At 34.6% G+C, this 22,257-nt stretch overlaps 1 protein-coding gene across 4 annotated transcripts in view; it reads left to right on the top strand.

Annotated features, from left to right (window-relative positions):
• The window catches only part of LOC6047652 (ras-related protein Rap-2a), a 273,455-nt gene that overhangs the window by 154,316 nt on the left and 96,882 nt on the right, over positions 1-22,257 (top strand). The window lies entirely within an intron of this gene.

The following is a 22,257-nucleotide window of genomic DNA, read 5'->3' as shown; positions in this document are numbered from 1 at the left end:
AGTTTTCCCCCATGAATATCAACTCTGCTCGCACATCTTCCAACGCATAACACATTTCCCACGACCAATCATCAAACTCGTCTTCCTTCCAGCCGAACCGGTTCAATTTTCCACAGGCCTCCGATAGCGGGAGCGCAAATATGTAGACCATCCTAGCTCATCGCTCATACAGCTATGAGCCACTATCCCTGGAGACCTGCAGACCTATTTAACGGCTTCCGCCGTGGTCCAGTCCCTCGCGGATCAATTTATCCAGATTAGCATGACGCAAATTTAATTAGAAATCTCCGCGCGCACGTACCGGTGCTCGGCGAGGGAACTCCACGCAAAGTCAAGTGCGTCTTGCGCCTTCCATAAACGTCAGCGCTCGGACAAAAGGAAGCACAGTTACGAGCCGTGACCGATTGGACGTTCCCCGGTAGAAGGTATCTTCTGCTTGAAGATTTGCTCAGCGCGCGCTACTGGTTTTATTTACAACTTCCATTCGAGACGGAGTACCAAGTGCGCCAATCGATTGCCACACAGCACAGTATCTGCCGAGAGTTGATGGAATGCACGTGTACGTACAAACCCTTGCTGGGAGGTTGATTGGTGTAAATGAAGACGAGTACGGGGCTACGGGTTGGCGATATTGGCACTTGCGGTCGTGACTGCTTGATTTGTCCGCGGGAAGATGACGGGATGATGGGTGGATGTGTCTGGCCGCAGGGGGTGGCCCGCGCTCTTTTGTTTGAAACGGGGGAGATTCCTTTAAGTAATCGTCGTTAAAAATGATGGGAACAGGTTGTCGATGATGGGTTTGGGAAAGGGGCCGTCGTAACGAGGTGTTGCATAATGTGGGGTTTTGACTTCTAATGTTGGAATTTCATTTGCTTGAAAATTGATAATTTCAAATATTAGGTGAAGGAGAAGTTATGATGATTCCTATTCGAAAAAAGTATAGAATTTTGTCTGTAGTTTTATGTAAAAGCCGAGAGTTAAAATTTCAACCAAGATAACAAATATTCTTCAGCTGACTCAAACATGTGCAATTTGCATTGAAATCGCATAGTATGAATTTTATTGAATTGCATTTGTTTTAATTGTTTTTGTTTAAAATAGTTTTTTTTCGAAAAAAGAATTAAATGCTTTCAGGGTACGGGACATTTCGCTGAAAATCGAATTACTGAAAGTTTTTATTAATGTTTGTACATTGACAATTTTATCTAAAAATTGGTGTTTAAACATGGCTCATTTGAAAGCAATAAAAGTCCTATGATTTTTATTAACTTTTTTTTAAACATCAGCAGTTCTATAAAAACTGATTGTGTTTTCAATAAACTTTTTACTAGAATATAAGACTTGAAATGTGAAGCAAAAAGTGACAAAAAGTTGAAAAAAATCACTAAATTTACAAATGAATTTATAAATAAAAAATCCAAAGGTTTATTAAGTTTTGCCAGATTTGTGGTCCAAAATTAAAATTTGCAAACAGCTCTAAATTCATAGAAATGCAAAAGTAATTTTTGTTTCTAGAGCTGAAAAAATTGAAAGTTGAATATTATTATTTATTTATGGGATTTAACCTTTTTTTTTTATTATTTGGAAAAATCACATGTAAAATCGAGTTAATATAAAAAGTAGTTGTTCGGTAACTTGGCGTTAATTAACTGGGCTGCTTTTTAACCAGGCGCTCGATAACTGGGCCGTAGTCCAATTAAAAAGCAGACAAACGTCAAAAAACCAAAACAAACCGAAATGACTGAGGGTTTAATGGATGCAACAATAATATTCAACGAGTAAAACAACTTTTTTCAAACATTTTTTTGATTTCAAGTCGTAATTAAAGAAATGTGAAAAGTAAGCATTGTAAATGAATTTGAGTAACTTTTATTTTTATATTTCTTGTGGGAAATATTATGCATCGGTGGTTTCCTCGTTATTTTTTGCTCAGCCCAGTTAACGAGCAGCATTCGGTGACTGGGCTACGTTCTCAGTCCAGTTACCGAACAAGTACTGTACACAATTTCAGAGGGAACATTACACATTTTTCTGTAACAAAATAAACATAATATTTGAGCTTTATAACCAATTCTATTGTTTTTAGAGTTGTTTAAGGCTTTGAAACAAATTCTCTTTTTCTTATTTTTATGCTATAGGAGACAAAAATTTAAAACAAAATTTGCCTATTTCTTTAAAAATAAATATTTGCTAAAAACAGTGTTAAAATGGATTTTTGTTTTATTCAGCCAATTCTATCAAATATAAATTCAAAAGTTTTCAAATATTTTAAAAGGAAAAAAAGTTCATTTGGTGCACGACTATCGGTGAAATTTATCAGATACAATTGGATGGCAAATAATAAGTTATATAAAGTTGTAATACTACCTCAATTTTTGCCTTTTTTGATTGAGTTATTGGCGTTCTTTTCTAACTGAGAAAATAAACGGGAAAATTATAAACATTTATTTTATAATTGTATTTATTTTATAATTGTATAAATCAAATTTTCTTCTCAGAAAATTAGTTATTTTGGAAGGATTTTACCTCTTTTCATGTTACATTTATTTTTACTTTTTTTACTCAAACTTTTTTCACATTCACCGATTAATTTATGAAATGTCCAAATAGCCAATAAGAAATGCATAAAAAGAGTATTTTTCCAGAATTTAAATTTTTTTAAATTTGTTTTTTTTTTTTATTTGGATGAAACCTTTTCTATGCATTCTCTATGTCTATATAAACCTTTTCACATTATCAGTTTTTCCATAAAAGGCTCCTTGCAATTTTGCGGGCTGGGGATGTGAATATTTGAACATCTGTATCTTGAAAAATGATATTCTGATCGATATTGTGCCTTGGGCAAAATTTAGCTTATGATTAGGACTTTCAGCAAAAAAGTATACACGAAAATAGTCGCTTTTTTTATTTGACTTTTCATCACAAAAAAACAGTTTTTTTTTTCTATTTTCGAATTTTTGCATGTTATAGGAAAATAAAAAAGGCAATATTTGCGTTAAACTTAATTGGCGTTAAATTTTTTTGTTAAAGTTAACAGGTTTCAAGTTATAAGAATTCATAGGTAATTTTTCGAAAAATGTAATTTTTTAAAAAGAATTTCTGCAAAAAATATTCTAAATTTTTTTTATTTCCGACCTTTTATTGATCGGGTTTCTGTTTTGATAGCAAGTCTTTAATTTTTTTGTTTATGACTTGGTTTTTCTCAGTGTCTTCATTTTTCAAATCGAAAAAAAATCAACGTTCAATTAAAAAAAATAAATGTTGGGAAATTTTCTGCTCTTCTCTATCAAAATAGTTTCAAATTTTTAAAATCAAACTCAATACTTGAAAATGAAAAAATCAAAGTTTTCAAACGGTTACTCTTGATTCTAAATAAAAGTAGCTATTTGAATACCTGAACAAGTCGGAATTTCCCAATATATAATTATACATTTATGGACTGTAAAACTTTCCAAACTAGAGAACTATTTAAAGAGAAATCTTTGAAAATATAAAAAAAATAAAAAAACAGAACAAATCAAAAGTAGTTTGAAATTTGAATATAACCCGGGCAGACGGTAATAACAAAATTCATGCCATTTCAATAACAAATATTGTTAAAAAACAGAAAGTGAAACAGCTCTTGAAAAATCCATTTTTGCATAAGGGTTTAAAAACAGTTTATGTTATCATAACAAAATTAGTTATTGGCCTGTTATTGGTTGTAAGCCAAAACAACTTTGGAATAACATTTTTTGTTATGGAAGAATATCTGAAATTGTTATTGGGATGATCGGAAAGGCAAAATAGTTGTTAAAATAACAAAAAAAATAATAACAAAGTTTTGTTCGAAGACTAACAAAAAAATTTTGGTTTTTTTTGTTATTTTAACAATTATTTTGCCTTTTTTCTACATTTTTTTTTACATTTTTAGTAAAAATTTTATTAGTCTGTTATTACAATAACAATCCAATAACAAAAAAATAATAACGACGAATAACAATTCTTGTTATAAATAACATAAAATGTTATTGCTCTCGTATTTTCAAATATCAAAATAAATTATTCTCAAGTTATTTCCGTCTGCTCGGGAAAGAAGACTTTGCTGGGTGAAATTTTTAACAACTCATAAATGCTTAGGTGTCCCATGTGCATATTATGTTATTTTGCGGGTTTTTTTAATATGCAAGATAAAATATTGATTCTTGGTTACAATATCAAAATGAATTTTGAGGATGGTCTAAATCGCAAAAGTGTCTCATGCGAAAAGGCAATAACATGTTTTTTCTCGCTTTAACAAATTTTAACGTGGGACAGATGTGGATCAAATGTTTCAATTTCTTGACCAAAAAAAAAAGATCTCGTTAGAGCTTTTTAAATCCTTTCAATAGAATCTAACTCAATCTATATTTTCTTTAATTTACAGGTAAGCAAAAAGTTCAACTTCCAAATACCATAACCGTAAGTCAGGAACCGTCACACCATCAACCATTTCCGTGTTGCCATCCAGATCGGGCAAACAAACCGTTTCTCCGTTCCACCCATCAATCCTCGGTGGCTTCTACGTGCAGTACTCTCGCTCACTCGCAGACAACAAATTACGTCCGATCAATTCTAGGCCTGTCGGTCCCAATTAGACACGGAATCGATTAAAGAATCCAAACCGGGGTATAATTTACCTTGTGTGTCACCGCCTGCCTTACATTCAGCCATTTGTAAGCCGATTCACTGAGTCCAAAAAAGGAAGCTTGCTTCTTAACCAGTTAGGGGTTTTTACAAAATCCCTTTGTTTTCGAACCTTCAAGAATTTGTCTGCTTCGTAGTGAAAATTAATACTTGGACTCGCCCCCCTTGCACCCTTAATCGCCATCATTAGTTAATGTGTGGCCCCGTGGTCCACCTTGGAGGCATCTTCAAAGTAAAACTAGAAAAAACCTTTCAACTTGACTGCGGGGGTTGTCACGAAGCCGGTGGTGAACCTTGCACCCACGCGCCCAAGTTAATCGTTTTGTTTTTAGTTTTTATTTTTGTCGAGCTACGAAACATCAAGAGGAACATTTCTGAGCAAATTTGAACCTTAATGATTACTTAGTTAAGGGGTCGCCAATGGTCCAGTGTGCTGGCGTGAGGTCACCACGCTGAAGGTCTGAGTTCGAGACTCGTAAGGGTCATGTTCAAATGGAGGTCAAAACTTTTTTTCAACCCTTTTCGAAGACGACACTGCATCCCTGACCAGGAAAACCCCTCCTGTCATCACGTTCGGAAAATTGGAGATTCAGTTTCAGACTCAACCCAATTCGCCCTGCAAATTGAACTCACCAAGGCATAAATTCAAATAGATCTCCAACATCGACTTCTTCCGCTCCGGTTGGTACCCAGTCGTACAATGTTTCAATTCCAGTCGCCCCCACCGCCAAGACCACATGGGTCCTGATCTGGAGAAGTGAGTGCAAACAGTGTGGTCTTCGAACCGTCCTAGGAGGTCGTAAAACGTTTAATACCATTTGGCATATTGCTGCTGCAGAGTCCCCTTGTGGAAGTCTTCCGGATGACTTGGTTTGGCCGCATCGCCAAGCGAAGTCCAGGGACGCTTGCGAGACATTGTTGTGGTTATTAGAGAGTGCAAGGGCGTAGAACTGTCATGAAAACGCAACATTTGTTAGTAATGCCTTCTGAGCTGCGATGCTATGAAAAGGAAATGAAAAACTTTGTCTAAAAATTCAAGTTGTTGTGCCTTCTAAGCTGCTGTGCTAAGAAGTGGACCTGAAAAAGTCAAAATTGTACATGTCGCCGTGCCTACCGAGCTGTAATGCTATGAAAACGGCTTTGGAAAGCCAAATTTCTTCAAATTTGTAATTGAAATTGAACTCCAGAACGCCCATGCCTTCCTGTATCATCTTCGGCAAGTTTATTCTCCACAGATCTCCAGAGGTCCACTTTTCGTTTGGCACTCGATGGGAGGGACCTCCCCCTACAGTGAATATGATATTGAGTTGCAAAGCAGGGCGCAGAGAGCATGATTGCGGTTTTCCGTTCATCTTCATGAGGTTAGTTTCTTGGACAACAGGCAGTTCTCCAAGCCCAGAAGATTGTTTCATCTTTGATGTTTGACCGAGCTCTCTTTGTTTATCCAAGTCAAAGGGGGTCGCAAGAAGTGCGACGATATGGAATATTGTGTATATCGGCAAACAAAACTGGGTTTGCAAATATTTGTCTTGCTCCCAGGAGTCGCAACTCATCAGGACTAGCAGCACGAGTCGGCCCATTGGATCGATGCGATTGAGTTCAGGATATTAATCCTTGATGAAGAACTACAATGGGGCCAGTTTGTTTGTCGTTCTCGAAAGAAACTGGTTCGTCTTACTTACTGGGAGGAAACTCATCAATCACTAAAACTGTGATAAGATTTCTCAAGATCTTTGCTTGAAGTCCACCTTCAGCCTTGTGCCAAATCGCATTCCAGCACGTCCTGCACTGTTTGATGTTGGAATTTGAAAAGCAAACACTTCCGATAACAAAATCACCCACTTTTCCGTCTGTCCATCATCGGTGCAGCACGGAAAAAATCGAGTGAATTTGCATTTTTTTACTTACTTGAAGTTTTTTAAACCTTAATCTTAAAATGTTTTTCACTAAAGGCCTATGGAAATCTGGCATCCCTGCTTTTTTGAACCAGATTTCATGAATTTTGATAAAACATTTTGAATGAATCTCAAACTTTGAAAATCTGGCAACCCTGACTAATGTTAGGAGAAGTCGAATGAAATTTACATTTGTTCTCTAAATAAAATGAAATGTATTTTTTGAAAATTATCTGCTCTACATAATTGAACAAGGGTTTGAAAAACAACATTTCCAATATGTCAACTTCATTGAAGAGCTGGGAACCCTAACCAAAGTTTCAAGCAATTTTTCTGGGTACGATTGCTCTGGAAATTTCCGATGAGCCATAAACAGTTAAGATCTGGCCACCCTAAATGAAACTTTGAGCTCTTAAGTGAAGTTTACGTATCTTCTTAAAAGATATAATTTTTTTAAATGAAAAAGGGTAAATTTTCATAAATGTTTCGAAGAAGAACGTTTTTTTTAATTTTTTTTTAAGTAACTTTTTTATTGGCAGCAATGTCGTTAGAAGGTATGGCAACTCTGCTAGGCGAACATGAACTTTACGTAGCTTTAAAGGACAAAATGTTTTATTTTTTTTATTGGATAGGGTTAAATAACATAGATTGCATAAGCTAACTTTAAAGATCTGGCAACCCTGCCGAAAGTTATGATTTTAAAAAAATTACACTGTTTATTTGGCTTAATATTTCAGAAATTTAAGAAAATTTGTTTATTGTATTTTATTGAAAGAAATTTGTAAATATTTAAAATATCTGGCAACCCAGTCTGGTGTTTTCTCACTTTAGTAATCCTTCATGAAAATGATTACAATCAAATTGTTTTTTTAAACATTGTTGTGTTGGTTTGGAAAAAAAATTAAGGAGTTTTTTTTTGCGAAAAAAAGAAGTTTGAGCATTGCGGTAAAATTATGACGTATTTATGAGAAAAATCATAAAATATTAGTAGGATGTTTTAACATTAAGGAGTTTCAAGCATTGAAATTTGACATCCTTGCTTAACCCTCTACAACCCAACCCCGCCTCTAGACGGGCTTCGATTTAAAAAATCGCCAAAAATCAATTTTTCAACCAATTTTTGATCTTCAAAAAGCATTGAAAAGAAGAACTGTTAAAATTTTGGAAAATTTTAGGCTTGGAAGTTTGACTTGTTTTTTGTGACTTTGCTAATGTTTTTAAAAATGTAATTTTTTTAGGGGTCAACTTTGGCTGTGTTTTTTACTAACATTTCCTATATTAAAAAAAAAAATTAAAAAGAAGTATGCATTAATTTTTCTAGTGCCTCAGACTATGCCTCACGCATTTATTTACGATTTAAATGATAATGGTTCCATTTTATAGCAGAAATTGGAAAAACATGCAAAAAATTGAAAAAGTTACTGTAAAAACATGAAAAAATTAGATAGGCAAAATGTAATGATAGGAGGTGGTAGAGTAGGCCAAATACCACTAAAAACAAACATAAACTAAACAAGACAAATGCAAATTAAAATACTAAAAATGAAACAAGAAAAACATAAAACAAGAGAAGTAAAGTTTTTCGTGAAACAAAAGTTGCTCAAAATGACCAAAAAAATAACAAATTTCGAAAAAAAATTGGGCAGTAGAGGGTTGAATTTATAACCGCCTATTTGTAACTGACATGGCTTTAAGACAATGTGTATGTTTTAGTGGGAATGAAATTTTTTTTAATGGTTTTGGTAAGACATTTTGTTGAATAATTAACAAAGCAAATATGACAACCTTGCTAAAAGCTATTAGTTCTTAGGTGGAGTTTTTTTTAAAGTATTAAAGATTTTTATTTCATTTTTTATTATTATGAATATTATTTGTTTATCTTTTTCAGTAGGTTTAGAAAAAAACAAATATCGATCAGTCATACTCCTAATAGATCTGGAAACTCTGCCTAAATTTATGACCACTTAAATGATATTCACATGATATTCATATGAACCGATATTTGCGCATTTTAGAAAAAAACTTACTTGAAATAATTTCAAAAGGTAATTAAAAGTTGTTACCTAAAATAAAAATATCAAAAAATTGGCAACCTTGCCATGACATACCGCCACTTAAGTGAGCTAAGTAACTGCATGGTCGGTTTTGTTGTTGTTGACTTTTGAAGCACTTGTACCTTACTCCATTGAGAAATTTTATGGAAATCCATATCAATAATGATTGATAAATTTTTAAAATCTGGCAACCCTGCTGTAAGATACTTTTGAAGTTTTTAAGGTCAAATAATGTGAGTAAATTACAGATTCCTTCACCTGTATTTTGGTTGAGTATTTGAAATGAATTTAGAAAACCCAAAGGATTTAAAAAAAATATTGTGAATTTCTTATAATTATAAGCACGTAAAGCTTTCAAACTTTCAACTTTCAACTTTAGCAGTACTTTTTCCGTGTCAGCTCAACCTTTCCCGCAGCAGAAGATCCCAACCTGGGATTGTCCTTTCCGCCCCGGCAGAGAAGCCTGCCTGCCCTCTGCCGAGTTGGTGGCCTGCACGTGGCGACATTCCTCCTTAAACTAGCCAGCCCAGCAAACGAAATAGAAATGTTTAACGAGAGAGGCCTGTTTCTGGTGGCTGGCAGCAAGAAGAGCTTCTGGTTCCGGCACAACACTACCGTTGTACGGGGTTTTGTGTTGCTGTTGTTATTTGCACTAGATTACGGAATTATGATTGCCATTAGGGACCGGGGGCCGTATTTTTGCTTCTTCTCACTTCTCGGAAGCGATGGAATGCAAATGGGTACACGAATGTGCGGGACATTGAAGAGTGAGAGGGAGGAAATTCCACCGGTAGAGGAAGAGGCAATTTGGGATTTCATTGAAATTCCTTGAAGGAAAACTTTGAACGATAGAATTTGTTTGAAGTTGGAAACGAGTTTGGGTTTGTTTAGCTTAAGTCCTAATTTTTCAATTTTGAAGGAAAGTACATTTTTCAGACATCTGTTGCCTAACGACGTTAAAAATAAATTTTAATTTTGTCTAATTTAAACGAATAACAATTTTGGATATTTCTTTTGGTAGTTATTGCTATCATCATTTTTTATATTTTTTTCGGAAAAAAAATCCATTTATTTTTACAGTGTTCCCAGTTAAACAGAAGATGTTGGTCGCAGTAAAGTCTGGAAACAAAATTCATTCCATAAATCTCGCACAAGGAGCGATATCTTATAACAGTGTTGCCAGATCTGCAAAATAAATATCTGATCCAAAAATTCATAAGTACCTCATCAATGTTCTGCAGTGGAATTCTTTTAAATATCTTTAAAATGTTATTCAAAATTTGAACAAATTTCATTTAAGAAGTGATATTTCATAACAGGGTAGCCAATCTCCAACTGTCCCTCAATCGTCAATTAATGCTTGACATTTGTTCCACTTCACGTACATCAACATTTTAAGAAATATTTTTCTCATGACAGGGTTGCCAGATTTTGAAATTTTTGTTTTCATCAAATCTCACTTTTTCTTGAAAACTAATGGTTGCAAAACAACTGAACTAGTGTAAAATGCATTTTAAAACACTTTTTGCATTCAAATGTTGAGACAATGGCTTTTTATTTCAATTTTCAACCACAGCCAGAGCCGAGGGACAAAAACTTTGAAAAATATTTGCATCGGCCTAATCGATTTTCCATTGCCAAATCTTGGGAGCGGAAGGTCATTTCGCCGAATGTCGTTTCGCCGCATGGGACGTTTCGCCGAATGGGACGTTTCGCCGAATTGACAAATAATCGTAAAATAAATATATAAAATGGACACAAATTGTATTAAAATATTTTGAAAAAAGTATAATGTCCCTAAAAGGTGATTTTGCATCTTTTGAAAAAAAATTTGTTTCTTAGTATATTATTTTTATAAGTTTATGCATTATAACATGCATAAACAATCGCTTAAAAATAATCTTGGTGCGAGTTTTTGCATTCTTTCAAATATAAGCAGTTATTTAATAACAGCAAACAATTTTAAATAATTTCTGTGAGTTTTTGCATTCTTGTTTTAATATATCATTTAAATAATTGTTGTAAGTTTTTGCATTCTGTTAACCATGAGCAGTTCTTTTAATTTTATGCTTATGATTTTGATAAATTTCTGTTAGTTTTTGCATTCTTTGTTTTTTAAGCATATTTTTGTATATTTTTTGTAAGTTTTTTGTATTCTTTCCAACATAAGGAGTTCTTTTGATTTTCAGTATAACATTTTGAAAAAAAATGCATTCTTTGTTTACTGAGCATATTTTTTAAATTTTTTCTGAGAGTTTTTGCATTCTTTCAAACATGAACAGTTTTTTTTTATTTTTGCTTATAATTTTGATTATTTCTGTTTGTTTTTGCATTCTTTGTTTTTTAAGCAAATTATTTGTATAATTTTTGTGAGTTTTTGAATTCTTTCAAACATGAGCAGTTCTTTTGATTTTTAGAATTACACTTTTAAAATTTTTTGTTAGTTTTTGCATTCTTTGTTTTTCAAGCAAATTATTTATGTAATTTTTGGGAGTTTTCGAATTCTTTCAAACATGAGCAGTTCTTTTGGTTTTCAGCACAACATTTTGCAAAATTGCTGTTAGTTTTTGCATTCTATATTTTTGGCATACTTTTCAAATATTTCGATGAGTTTATGCATTATTAGTTTTTTAAGCATATTATTTCTATAATTTTTGTGAGTTTTTGCATTCATGAGCAGTTCTTTTGATTTTTAGCATAGCATTTAGAAAAATTTCTGATAGCTTTTGCATTCTTCATTTTTTAAGCAAATTATTTGTATTATTTCTGTGAGTTTTTGCATTCTTTGAAACATGAGACGTTCTTTACTTTTGCCTTCCTCACTGAGGTAAGGCTATAATCCTGCTCTAAACATGAACTTTTTATTAAAAGCTCAAAAACCCACCTTCATGTATACATATCGACTCAGAATCGAAAACTGAACAAATGTGTGTGTGTGTGTGTGTGTGTGTGTGTGTGTGTGTGTGTGTGTGTGTGTGTGTGTGTGTGTGTGTGTGTGTGTGTGTGTGTGTGTGTGTGTGTGTGTGTGTGTGTGTGTGTGTGTGTGTGTGTGTGTGTGTGTGTGTGTGTGTGTGTGTGTGTGTGTGTGTGTGTGTGTGTGTGTGTGTGTGTGTGTGTGTGTGTGTGTGTGTGTGTGTGTGTGTGTATGTGTGTGTGTATGTGTGTGTGTATGTATGTATGTGACCAAAATTCTCACTGAGTTTTCTCAGCACTGGCTGAACCGATTTTGATCAAACCGGTTGCATTTGACTTGGTTCATGGTCCCATACATCGCTATTGAATTGTTTGAAGTTTCGATAACTAGTTCAAAAGTTATGTATAAAAATGTGTTTTCACATATATCCGGATCTCATTAATATGCATGTAAACGATGTCCGGATCCATCATCCGACCCATCGTTGGTTAGGTAATCAAGAGAACTTTCCAACGAGTCCACAACATTGAAGATCTGGCAACCCTGTTTCGAGTTATGACCACTTAAGTGATATTTATGTACTTTTTTGAAGCCGGATCTCACTTAAATGTATGTTAACGATGTCCGGATCCATCATCCAATTCATCGTTGATTAGGTAATCGAGAGACCTTTCCAACGAGTCTTCAACATTGAAGATCTGGCAACCCTGTCTCGAGTTATGATCATTTAAGTAATATTTATATACATTTTTGAAGCCGGATCTCAATTAAATGTATGTAAACGATGTCCGGATCCATCATCCGACCAATCGTTGGTTAGGTGATCAAGAGACCTTTCCAACGAGTCCACAAAATTGAAGATCTGGCAACCCTGTCTCGAGTTATGACCACTTAAGTGATATTTATGTACTTTTTTGAAGCCGGATCTCACTTAAATGTATGTTAACGATGTCCGGATCCATCATCCAATTCATCGTTGATTAGGTAATCGAGAGACCTTTCCAACGAGTCCACAACATTGAAGATCTGGCAACCCTGTCTCGAGTTATGATCATTTAAGTAATATTTATATACATTTTTGAAGCCGGATCTCAATTAAATGTATGTAAACGATGTCCGGATCCATCATCCGACCAATCGTTGGTTAGGTGATCGAGAGACCTTTCCAACGAGTCCACAACATTGAAGATCTGGCAACCCTGTCTCGAGTTATGATCAATTAAGTGATATTTATATACATTTTTGAAGCCGGATCTCAATTAAATGTATGTAAACAATGTCCGGATCCAGCATCCGACACATCGTTGGTTAGGTAATCAAAAACCCTTTTCAACGAGTCCACATCATTGAAGATCTGGCAACCCTGTCTCGAGTTATGACCACTTAAGTTATATCTGTGTACTTATTTTTCTGGATCTAAAAAAAGTAGCTGGCAAACCACTTATATTAAAAATGAGGAAGGCATCAACCACATAGGTGGATTAAGTTAGTTTTTAATTTATTATATTATTATCTTGCCACTCCTTCTCAAGTTTGCATGAGTGAATTACAAGATGGCGAAATTATAGCGAAATCATACAAAAAAAAGTTTTTTATTCAATTCGGCGAAACGTCCATTCGGCCAAATGACTTTCGGCGAAACGTACATTCGGCGAAATGACCGTCGGCGAAACGACATTCGGTGAAATGTACCAGAACATCAAATCTTCAATAGGTTCTGGATAATATTTCATAAATTTTTTAAATCCTTTGTCAATTTTCATTTTTAATTTTTGTTTTCAAATTTCACTTTAATTAAGTCAAAAGATTGATAAACTTCATCTTAGAAATGATATTTTATGACAGGGTTGCCATATACTGCCTAATAAAGCTGATTGTATAATGATCAAATGTTATGCGAAGTGAATCATTCATTCTACTTTCTTTTTTAAGATAACATTAATTTCACCTCGTCTACATAAAAACTTGGATAAATTTGCTCTAAGAAAAAATGTTTCTTGACAGAGTTGCCAGTTTTCTTACGTTTTTTGAAAGACCTGGTATAAATTATTTGGTTCTGAAAGTTTATTTAAAAAAAACAGGTCATTAAAATATTAATGAATTTCTTTTAATTCATATTAAAAGTTTGTTAAACCAGGTTCAAATAGCGATATCTCATGACAGCGTTGCCAGTTCTGCAAAGGAATTTTAAACTTTTATTTCTTAATTTGCCCAAAAATTTTTGTTCAAAATTTTGTTACAATTTTCTTGAAAAAATAAATTTTACTCAAGTACCGTAAAACGGGGTGACTTTGATAGCCGGGGTGACTTTGATAGGTTTGCGATTTTTCCACAAAATGAAGAGTACAATTAAAATACGTAAGAAATGGTTTAGAAACATACTGACCGTGGTAGAGAAGTGTTCAAACTACCTTAAGCAGAACTTTTCATAAAATTTTGACAAGTTTAAAAAGTTAGTTAACTATAGTTAAGAAAATGTTGATGAAAGTCATTATTTTAAACTTCTCAAAGTGTCATGATTTTCACAATGAACATGATTTTTAATCGGAAATATTTTTTTCAAAAAGATCGGAAAATTTCACGAATGTTTCATATATTAACATTGAAAATCGGACCATTAATTGCTGAGATATCGTCATTAGAAAAAGGTGGGTTGTTTTGGTGAGATTTTGAAAACTTCAATTTTCGTGTTTCTTTTTCTTAAAGCGGCTTTATCTCAGCAACCCGAGGTCCAATCATCAATGTCTCTGAGACAATTTTATAGCAAATTTTCTGAATTTTTCAAAAAAAAAATACATGGTCACTATTTTTAAAAATTGAAAAACTGCAAATATTTCGCTAAAATCAAACTTTCGGTGGCTATATCTTGAAAACGGAGCGTTTTTTAAAAAATCTGTAAAGTACTTTTCGATTGCAAATTCAATTTTGCATTAAAAAGTAATGTCAAACTTGTTTTTGCATGAAACTTCAATTTTTTCCAAAAATCACTATTTTTTCAAAAATTCATAACTCGGCGGCAGATTTTTTGACCATGTTTCTCTATGGCTCAAAAGTTGCGGATTTTTGTCCCCTAAAACATGTCAAAAAATCTCGAAAATCAAAAAATACGTATTTTGGGAAATTGAGTTTTAGTATAAAAATGTTGATTAAAAAATCTGCAAATTTTTTTTTCCGTGTACCTTTTTTTCTCAAAAGTCCTCAACAATACCTACAACTTTGCCGAAGACACCAAATTGACCAGAAAATTCACTCAAAAGCCAAAATTGTATGGAGACTTGTATGGGTGAACCAATGACGCAAAATAGCTTATTTGGTCATAGGGAAGGCCCCCACAAAGTTTGAGTCAAATAAAAAAATACAAAAAATAAAAATGGTCGAAATCGGACGATTTCGTAGAGGGTTGCTCATATGTGTTTTTAAAACACAATATAAAAAAAATCTCCAAATTTATAGGCAATTTCAGTTGAACAAATTTCATGTAAAACTTGTGATTCGTGCTTTGAATTCAGTATAGAATGCAATATAAATCGATAATTTTATAAATAAAACTAGTTTTAACCAATTTTAGGCAAAATTCCGACTTTTAACAATTTTACCTTAAATTTATATGTATTTTGCTAAAAAGATTTAACACTAAGTTAACTAAATATAAACATAGATTTTTTCTTAAAAACTATATCAGCTACTTTAGTGATGGTACATTTAGCGTACAAATAAAGTTTGAACATCTTAAATATGATTTTATCAAGGAAAAACTATGACTTTCAAAGTCACCCCGGAATTAAAACTAAGAATTTTAAACGTAACTATTTTTCTAAACATTATTGAAAAAACTATTTTCCGAAATAGTGCATGGACTTTGTGTAGTCTACCCCAGTACATGTTTTAAAAATAATAATCTTGAGATAAACCGTACCTGTTGGAAAATATTCTAAAAACAAAATGAAATCCTATCAAAGTCACCCCGGTTTACGGTACTCATAGTTGCAAACAGGGTTGCCAGATCTGATGTTTAAATTAGTTTATATTTTGATTTCAGTTAAAAAATTAAAATATTTGAAGTTTGGATATAACTTTTTGGAAAGCAAGAATAATTTTGACAAAACAAGTTTTTCTGTTAATTTTCGTTCAATTTAAATGCTCCCTTCATCCCACTGAGAGAAAAAGCAAGGATAATAACTGCCATCCCGGGGCCAACCAAAGTGGAGCTTCCGCCGAATATGTGATGCTTTTGGCACCGGGTGGGGGAGATCAAACACCGAAAACCACTGCCATTGCGCAACTTTTTTTTTTTGCCCGACAGTGGTTAAACCCCAAAGTGCAGTCGCATGCAGTGCACCAGCTGCAGCAAACGGGGAGCAGCACTTGAGTGCATTTTGCGTTTTCATGAGGTTTTTCTCTCTCTCTCTGTTTTTCGAGGGGCAAGGTTACGCCGGGTTTTGCACTGTTGAAATTGATTTATTTTAGTTTGAGCATGCGAATATTAGTAACTTTTAAAATATACTAATTTAGGAATCTTTCCATTTATCAGACATATTTTTAAGAGGATAAGGGAAATTCTCCGCAGTTTTTCTAACAAGCTTAAAATTTGTTCAGTTATCAAATTAGCTACAAATTCCTATTTGTTTCCATTATTTTCTCACATTTGAAATTTATTCCATATCCAGGCATTTGACAGCTTTACATTTAAGAGGATAAGGGAAATTCTCCACAGAATCTCCAAATAAGCTTCTAAGAATAATCGTAGTTCGAAATTTGTCTGGAAATTACCTTACCTTACCTTATTTTTCTCGCTGTGCCCATTTTCCTCTCCATGGAAACAAAGTGCATCATGCAAACACCACCCTCATCGCGATTTTTTTCCTTTTTTTGTAATCCTCATCTTTGCGGGTTTCCATCTCTCAAGTGCTGCACAGTGCTCAAACATTGCGTGGCGCCCCCAGCATCCAGTAGCAGCAAGGAAAAACTGCCTCATTGCACACCCAATTGCAATCGACAACAGCCGCCGCAAGAACGCACCGAGCGCGAAAACATAAATTTTGCATATTACCGTTGGGGGTGGCGGCGACCACAAATGAAGTTAGCGAGGGGTTGGTTAGGGGAGTGTTAAAGTTGCATAATGAATGGATTCTGAGGAATTACGACGTTCTCGTTACCCAGGTGTGCAACATAAATTGCGTTGGGAATTATTCTTGCGAATTCTGCATAAATTAGCGTGGTTTACAAGCACCTGAAAAGAATTTGACGAATTTCACAAAACTAGACATTAACTTGACTTGAACTTGATTTGAACTTGACTTGAACTTGACTTGAACTTGACTTGAACTTGACTTGAACTTGACCTGAACTTGACTTGAACTTGACTTGAACTTGACCTGAACTTGACTTGAACTTGACTTGGACTTGACTTGAACTTGACTTGAACTTGACTTGAACTTGACTTGAACTTGACTTGAACTTGACTTGAACTTGACTTGAACTTGACTTGCACTTGACTTGCACTTGACTTGAACTTGACTTGAACTTTACTTGCACTTGACTTGCACTTGACTTGAACTTGACTTGAACTTGACTTGAACTTGACTTGAACTTGACTTGAACTTGACTTGAACTTGACTTGAACTTGACTTGAACTTGACTTGAACTTGACTTGAACTTGACTTGAACTTGACTTGAACTTGACTTGAACTTAACATGAAACTTGACTTGAACTTGACTTGAACTTGACTTGAACTTGACTTGAACTTGACTTGAACTTGACTTGAACTTGACTTGAACTTGACTTGAACTTGACTTGAACTTGACTTGAACTTGACTTGAACTTGACTTGAACTTGACTTGAACTTGACTTGAACTTGACTTGAACTTGACTTGAACTTGACTTGAACTTGACTTGAACTTGACTTGAACTTGACTTGAACTTGACTTGAACTTGACTTGAACTTGACTTGAACTTGACTTGAACTTGACTTGAACTTGACTTGAACTTGACTTGAACTTGACTTGAACTTGACTTGAATTCTTCTGAACAAAATTTGAACAATTTAATTTGACTTAACAAATTTTGTTCAAATTCAAGTTGACTTGAACTGAAACGTTGCTCTGACAGCCAAATTCTTCAACATCGCTGCTATCGCATTCCCATCGCATCGCCACCAGACTACAAATTGCACCGTTTTTGACCTGCAGCCCCAAGTTCGCGTGTCCTAGTCCTAGCCAAATCCGTTACAGTTCGTGACCGTCTGGAAAGTTTGTTCACGCTGCTCACCCACGTTAAAGGGAGGTCGTCACTACACGAGGTACGTGAATGCTCGCAGCAGCATGATGTTCTGCTATCTCCGGGACCAAACGAACGCACCAGAATGCAACTTTGCTATCGTTCAGCGGACTGCTTTGTAGAACACGGCGAACGTGATGGAACTTGGCGATGAGGGCTCACAACTCAGGGAAGGGATGGTTTGCCGGTTTGAATCGGTGGAGAAATGGGAAGAAATGGTCATCGCTGACCCGGTCAAGCTGGTTCCGACTTTGTAGTTTAAACCGCCCAAACAGAAGGTCGGTTTTGGGGGGGGGCATCAAGTGTGATGAAAATTTGATTTCGGGGAAGCTCGGACGACATCAGAGTTGCACACCTGTGGAGAGTCTATCGTCTCTGTGTCGTCGACTATCGTCCTGGCAGAGAAACACTCTTCTTCTGAAAAGATAAGCACTCTCCTTTTTGGAACGTTGGACGTCGTTTTGGGTCAGACGTTTTTGCTGATGTCGAAGAAGATTGGACAATTTTAGGGTGGTCATTCAATTTTGCGAAATTAATAAATTTGGAAATACCTTCAAAATATTTTAAATTGTTAGAAGTGTTGCCAGAATCACTGAATAAATCTTCCAAATACACTTTTTCGTACATCCAAGAACTTTTCCCACCATTTTGACCCCCTCCCCCAGGATGATAAAGTGGAAGTGATAAAACGTTTAATTTCCTGAGGTACCGACACTTGCTCCTCGTTCGACGTCCTTTTCGTGTGTCCCTAAAAGCCCTCCTGGGATCAATACAATTAAGCTACGTCGTGTCTGCCACAATTGTCTGCCACCTTGTGTGTATATATCTGAAGTTCTCTGTGTGTTTGTGCGGTCTGATTAATGGTCCCTTATCAGGTGAGGACCATCTTCTTGGCGCAGATCACGCCCACAACGGTTAGTTTCGTCGCACTTTTACAACTTTGTTAACTTAAAAATTGTTGCCACTTGTGTCGGCGGGGTAACTTTGTTGCAAACCGTACAAATGCCGCCGGAGAAAAGTTTATCCCCTTCATTAACACTATTTGCTCGCAGACTTTCTTGGCGCCCGGGAAAAGGTCCGAGCCGGGATAGAAAAACTTTTCACAGTCGACGAAATGACGCACAGTTGTTGCGGAAGATATTGCGTGGAACTTTGTGCTGACCTTTCGTTAGGTTTTGGCAGGGGTGCTAACATTATTTTTCTGTTTAGTATGAACTGCACAGTAAAAAGTTGAGTGAATTTGGAAAATTAAAATCGAAAGAATTAATATCACTTCTTTTATGATGTGATATTATCTCAATAATGGCAGAAAAAATGGCATTACAAAGAAAACGTTACATAATCCACCTTTAGGTGGTTGGTGCCTTCCTCTCATTTATAGAGTGATTCCAACCCACCTAAAGTGTCCACATGGTTTATATATCTCCCCTAACGTGATCGCAGCACCTAAGAGGTCCTAATAAAAATAACAGACTACCTACAGACTTTTTGTCAAGATTATACAGACACAGCCTTTGAGGAAAATGGCATCCCTCTACACGGCTTTTTCGTGGCGACCACTTGAGGTTATGTGAATTCAGACCATTTTTTAAACTGATTGTAATTTAAGATAGGTAAGTCAGATCTTGAAAATTCTTACTCCTCCTAAAAGGTCTTCTCATATGCTTTCTAAAAATATATAACATGTGAGGGTTTCATGAAAAAACCACCCTTTTTACCATAATTTTAATTTAATATGAAACAGTTTTTTTAACATAACTTTTGAAATACACGATAAAACTGCATGAATTTAAATAGCAACTAAGGGGACGTTAAGACGGATCGATTAAAACCATTCCGGCCAAAATCGGTTGAGCCTGTGCCGAGACATTCCAGTGACATTGATTTGGTACACATGTCTACATACAGCCAAACACACAGACATTTACTCAGCTGGTGATTCTGAGTCGATGTGTACAAATGAAGGTAGGTCTAGGAGGTCTAAATAAAAAGTTCATTTTCTGAGTGATTTTATAGCCTTTCCTCAGTAAGGTGAGGTAGGCAAAAATTGTTTATTTACACATTTTTTAGGGAAAATTACACGTTTTTTATGACATCTTCCTAGATGTAATATTACCAAGGTTTTTTTTTAGCTCGGCATTTGTAACTCTTATTTTAAAAACGAAATTGAAACCTTATTCTAATCAACTACTTCTTTCTTTTTATTTTCAGGTAAGCCATGAAATCAATAAATTAGAGAGGATAACTACGTGAGTTTTAAAATTGAAAAAAAAAACATGATCATCGTGTTTTTATTCCACGCGATTTTTTTTAATTTTTTTCTTTGTGTTTTTGGCCAGTGATGGCGAGAATTGTGCTAATTGCCTAAAATAATATATGTATGTTTTTTTGTTCTTGAGTTAAATTTGTTTTTTTTTGCAAATGAAAAAAAAAAATCTTAAAATTTGTTTTGCCATAATCCGATTGCAAATTTTTGTCCTAAATTTCTCCAAAAATCAGTTATTTAGAAAAAATCAATTTATCATCATTTTAAATATGTGAGCTTCAATTGATATGTATATAAGGGCAAGGGGGGCAGAATGGGCCACCGTTGGTTTTGGGCTTTAGAATGGATTTAGATCAACTGTAAGGCAAGGGTCTTATAAAGGACGTCAAATAACATCACCACACCGAAAACGACGTTTGAACTCATTGTATTTTTTGAATTGTGAACAAAAATGTAAATTTATTGACAAAACCACGCAAATGTTGTTTATTTCCAGGTTCTTAAATAAGCTTTCTCAAAGGTTAGATTGTTTGAAAAAGTTTGTTCAATGTTTATAATGTTACCAGGAGCTTTTGCGAAGGTAATCAAACCACAACGGAACCTTCAAATCATTTAGAGGCTTGGTGGTGGAAGTGTTAAATTAAAAGCCACTTGGGGGCAGAATGGACCACCCTTTTCCTGCCTTATAAAAACAATCAAAAGTTATGAAATTTTGGTTAAATGGATTATGTCGCTCCTGGTAGGTCCACAAATCACGTTTAATGCAACATTAGTAGATTTTTTAGTTGTTTTGATGATTATTTGTAAAAATAGTGTCTTATTTCAACATTTTAAAAGTATTTTCAAAAATGTTTGTTTTGGTAAGTGACTATTTTCATAAAAGTGGTCAAACTTCACGGAAACTATGTTAGAAAGGTCCCTTTAATCATTTATTATCTCCCTTCAACGTTTTATAAGACAAAATGGCTTGTTTTCTAAGGTGGCCCATTCTGCCCCGCAGGGTGGCCCATTCTGCCCCGCACTCATGAAAAGTAGCCGAAAAACAACTTTTTTTTAAGTTGCTCAAAAATAGTTTAAAGCTAAAAATTTTCATCAACCAAGAATACAACATTGAAGGGAACATCCCAAAGCATAAGCCTACTACACTGAAATCATTAATTTGTATGTTTTTCTATGGTTGTTGTTGCATTTTACTTAGACGGGCCATTCTGCCCCCCTGCCCCTAATTTTGATTCACTTACAGTGGGCATAAACGGGTGAAAAAATGGATCTTTCGATTCCGTCAGTTTCTGCCTCTCAAAAGTATCATTTTTCATGTAAAAAATGAAGAGGAATTGATTTGTAATAATTTTTCTAGTGGCAAATGACGGAAAGTTGGCCATTTTACCCCATGTAGCCTTTTTTAGAGTGTTTTTCTCGAATTTCTTCAACTGCCGTTGTTTGCCGCACTTCTAAAGTATCTTATCTCATGTAAAAAAAATTAAAAATCGATTGGTGACTCTCTCAATGGTGGCAAATGACGGCAAGGCCCCATTTTGCCCCATTTATCCCTTTTTATGTTCCTGGTGATTTTCTACATATAATAACATACTATTAAACTATAGGAAACTACACCAATTCAAGATATTAAAGAAACACCCCAAAAAAGGCTAAATGGGGTAAAATGGCCAACTTTCTGTCATTTGCCGCAAAAAAAGCATCACAAATCGGCTACTTTTGAGAGGCAGATATTGACGGCATCAAAAGATCCGTTTTTTCACCCGTTTATGCCCACTGCGCATTGTTTAGCTTTTTAGTTAAGAATTTAAATTTTCTCAAAAAGTCATTTCTTGAAATAAACTTTTCTGAACTAATTAATAAAGATAAATAATAATGGTGATAATAATTTCTGAACTATTTTTTGATTTTCTTAACTCTCATTCTGGGTATCATACGATGCGAATTTGTGTACAGATTTCACTGCTTCACTATTTTTTTTAAATTATTTCTTTTTATTAAATTATCAGATAGTTTTAATTTTCAATATCATTAGGAAAAGACGGAAAAAGAGATATTTTGTGTTGATTTTCGCTGTTTTTACTTTTTAAACAAATTTTCGCGAAGTTTTTTTTTGTTTTTAAACGTATATTTTTTAAGACGTCAAAAGAGTTTTTTAATCGGTATTTTGTTAAGATTTGTGTATTTTA

Source organism: Culex quinquefasciatus, chromosome 2, assembly GCF_015732765.1.
Source record: "Culex quinquefasciatus strain JHB chromosome 2, VPISU_Cqui_1.0_pri_paternal, whole genome shotgun sequence".
Taxonomy (NCBI): domain Eukaryota; kingdom Metazoa; phylum Arthropoda; class Insecta; order Diptera; family Culicidae; genus Culex; species Culex quinquefasciatus.
The sequence above is the reverse complement of the archived record's forward strand: the minus strand, read 5'-3'. Positions and strand labels throughout refer to the sequence as shown.